Here is a 3,926-nt window from a genome sequence, read left to right as displayed (position 1 = left end):
CTAAGGCATTTGACTGCTAACCAGAAGGCTGATGGTTCAAACCCACCAGCCACTCCTCAGAAGGAAAGTTGAGGAATCTACTTCCATAGTGATATCGCCTTGGAAACCCAAGAGGGGTCGCTTGATGGCAGTGAGGTTGGGTTTTTTGGTGACGGGTCTCAATTCCTTTAGCTCCTCTTTGTGTGGAAATAACACCAAAGACCCCATGCAGGCATTGACTGAGCAATCAGTTGTCTGAGCAATTCTACTTATATAGGCCTGGTGGGAGGTGAATGAGAAACTGCTAGTTAAATGTGTTCTTGGCACCTTCTGCTCCCTCATCAGACAGTTTCTAGATTCTCTGTGGTCCTCCTCTGCCTCTTACTGCAGTACAGTTTGACTTGACTGTAACCCAAGTATGGATTTGATTGACAACTTTGCTTCTTGTTGTAACAGCAACAAGAATGCTAAGTGTGGGCTAAGGGTTGATGCAGCCTTTGCTTTGCTGCTTCCTGCCTAGGGGTCAGTGTCCTTTTTAGGGGATGGAAGTTTTTCCAGAATACAACCATTATGTTATAAGCGTTTGGGGTATGTTTCTGTTTTAATGAAATAAAGTCCTACAAGGCAGGTGAAATGTGTAAAACATTGGGATGGCAAGCTGGCAGAAATAGAAGATTGCCCTGGTCTGAGTGGGTGTGCTTCACCATTGTGTGTGTGCTCTTCCCCCTCCTTCTGTCCTACAGACCAGCAAGCGAGTGGGCAAGGTGCTGCACGCCTCCCTGAAGAGTGTCCTACACAAAGAAGAAAGCCTGGGGCCCAAGAGACAGAAAGTTGGATTCCTGGGGTGACTTGTACACCATTCCTTCATTGGTGGATTGCTTGTTTTTTACTTTTCCTTTCACACCGAACTCTGTATATATTTTTTTTGTGACTTTAAGGCAACATTTGTACATGTAAAATTAAAATCTATTTTCTGGTCCGGTCGGTATGGCTGGAGTTCTTGAGCTGTAAACAGCATTTGGTGAGCCCTCAGGGGGTCCAGCCCTGCCTGGTGAAGGACAACAAAATCCGAGGTCTGTTGCCAAGGGAGAGGCTGGGTTATGGGTCTGCCAGCTCCCATCTCCTGCTGAGGGAGGAGTTCCAAACAACAGCAAACAAACTTACGTGAAGACCTGGCAGAAAATGGCCTAAAGGAAATACCTATGATGCACATTTTTTAAAAAAGTTATTCTCCTGTAGGGATTTCAAAATAAGGATCCCAAGGAAAAATTAATTCACCTTATGTGTCTGGGTGCCTCTAGAGGAGAAGGGAGGAGGCACTATGTCCCAGCTACAGACCCAGGGCTTTCCCCCTCCACCCAACCTCCCTAGCGAACAATTCAGCCCTGAGGCCTGGGGAAGCTCCCTCCTCCTGCCCTCCCAGAGATTCAGGCAGAGCTGCCCAGGGCCAAGGGTTCTGCAAGCCACCTTGGCCTTTAGCCCATCTTTCTTATCACTCTTGTTTGAAATTGCTTAGTGTTTTATAACCACTCCCTGGTGTTTGGTTAGATTTAGTTTTTTCAGCATTAAGAAGCTGCCTTAGAGATGGTGTCATTTGATTAGTCAGCCTGCCTTCAGACTCTCAGGGAGGAGAAAGGCCATGGTTCCTACAAGCCTTGATTGTACTCACAGCACAGGGTGTTGGAATTAAGTCTATTCATAGGTTGAGCAGTATTTTCCAGGGGCACTGAATCTCCCAAATCAATCTTAAGAAGCCCTGGGGAAAGAGTCGATTTGTAGAGAGTGTCTCAGCTGTGGCACTTGTCTCTGCGTTTCAGTGGGACAAATTGGGTAAGGAGTTCGGAATTTATCGCCTAATGGAAAGAGCATAATGTGAGTGAAGCTCTTGTAGACTGGTTCCAAGAGGTCCTGGCATACCTCCTCTCTGTGTGGCCAGGTCAGTCCTTTAGGAGAGAAGCAGCTGCTGAGACTTGGGCTTAATGGCTTCTGCTCTAGTTGACTGCCCATGGTGAAACTTTGGCAGTAGTGGTGGAGAGATGCAACTGGAGTGTGAGTAGTCTGAGTAAGCCTTAGGTTTGGATGATTAGCTTCAGTGAATCAGTTTGAGGTACGTAAATTAAAATGGGTACTATCACGTGTGAAACTCAGCTAAGCTGCATTTCCCTCCCGACAGACAAATGAAGCTTTCCAGAGCCAGTTATATAATAAAGTGCTACAAAACTGGCTGGCTGGCTAAGCACTTACAGAGAGAATAAAGGAAGGAGAGAAATAGGTGCTCGTATCTGCCTCGGATCATCCCATGCCTTTGAAGGCTACCCCATATGTAAAATGTAGACATCTCACATGAAATAAGACTTCCAAGGAGCAGCCTGTTTCTAGATGAGACATTTATTGGAAATTCCAACTCTCAGAAAATAAAGAAAGAGAAAATTGAACACAGACTAGCAAAGACCTGAAAAAAATACTGTTCTGGAGAGACCCACAGTTTCTTTCTACAGAACAGAGCTGTCTTTAGTGGCCTTCAAACAAACATCAAGGAGAAGAACACTGAAGTCTGCCAAAAAGCAATTAAGAGTTTTAGGGTGGGGTGTATGTGTAAGGAATGCAATGTTATATAATATTCAAGTTATATAATACCTCTGGTCTCTCAGAGCATGTAAATTTGAGCCTTCAGAACACATGAATTTAGAATATGAATAGTAGTTGAGTTTTTTTGTAAAGGCAGTAGTCTCACATATAAACTTCTTGTAGGACATAAATCAGTACAAATTTTTGGAAATAATCTGGCAGTGTGTATTAAGGGCCTTAAAAATGTTCAGCCTCTTTGTCCTAATAATTTTACTTCTCAGGATGTATCCAAAATCAATAATTCAAGATACAAAGGGAATAGAAACATTAAACATAAAGGAGCTTTTCCTAGTATTATTTATACCCCTAAATAATGGTCATAGAGCACATTCCAGTCAGTAGGAAGATGATTCAATAAGGCCACATGTGGATAGGACACCTCTGGGGTCCTGCCTTCCATCCCCTCAGCCTCCCCTCTGATTCCAGCACCTGCTACAGGACAGTTCCACATGGGCTTCAGTCACTTCATGTCAGCAGTCTTGCCTCCAGTGCTTCCCAGAGATCTATTGTTTTCTGTTCTTAGGCTGCTCTGACACTGTGTCATGGAACACTGACAAGAGGCCACTCAGCATGTAAGTATTATTCAGCCCAGGAGTGCTGGCAACGTATTGCCTTATTGCCTCCTGAGGCAACCTACAACCACTGGCAGATAAGAGCCAGTGGAGAAATGCTACGCCGTTTGATCCTTGAGTGGATAATTCTGAGAGGCGTTTTGTCAAAACCTGTTGGTGGAGTCATGCCTCAGTTGCTCATGACTGTTATTAACTCTTCTTTCCTGTTTTACTCTCTCCAGCTCCTCCCTTCTACTCCCTGTTGGGATCACCTTCCAAATAAACTATTGTTGTTAGTTGTTGTTGAGTCTATTCTGACTCATGAATACCAAAAGACTAGACCTTGTCTTAGGCTCTGCTTTGGGGAAGAAACCCAGACTAAGCACTTGGTGACAGAAGTGGCCCTAGAAAGCAGACCCTCTAAATGGGATTTGGTAACTAGATCAGGAATTGCTAGTTGGCAGCAAAGGTGCTCTGGGTGGTGGTGAGCAGGTGGTGACAACCCAGGACATCCTGTAGCATCATCATTGCCTTGGTGGTTGAGATGAAGTACTGGAGAAAAGGGAAGTATTAGGTTATGTGAAAGTTCTACCACACAAATAGTAGAATCAGTGGTAATTGTAAGGACTGTGGAGTTGAATGACTTATATTAACTGCTATGAAAAGCTTGTTTTTTTAAAATGCATTTTATTGAAATATAATTTATGTATAGTGAAATACACAAAACTAAAGTGACATGGGTCAATGCATTTTTTTTTTTTTTTTTTT

At 43.8% G+C, this 3,926-nt stretch overlaps 1 protein-coding gene across 1 annotated transcript in view; it reads left to right on the top strand.

The window, feature by feature from the left end:
* The window catches only part of EXOSC7 (exosome component 7), a 76,094-nt gene that overhangs the window by 71,583 nt on the left and 585 nt on the right, over positions 1-3,926 (top strand). The window lies entirely within an intron of this gene.

Source organism: Orycteropus afer, unplaced genomic scaffold (assembly GCF_000298275.1).
Source record: "Orycteropus afer afer isolate SDZICR_OR568_19922 unplaced genomic scaffold, OryAfe1.0 scaffold00250, whole genome shotgun sequence".
Classification (NCBI taxonomy): Eukaryota; Metazoa; Chordata; class Mammalia; order Tubulidentata; family Orycteropodidae; genus Orycteropus; species Orycteropus afer.
Note: the sequence above shows the minus strand (reverse complement) of the source record. Positions and strands in the feature narration are given on the sequence as shown.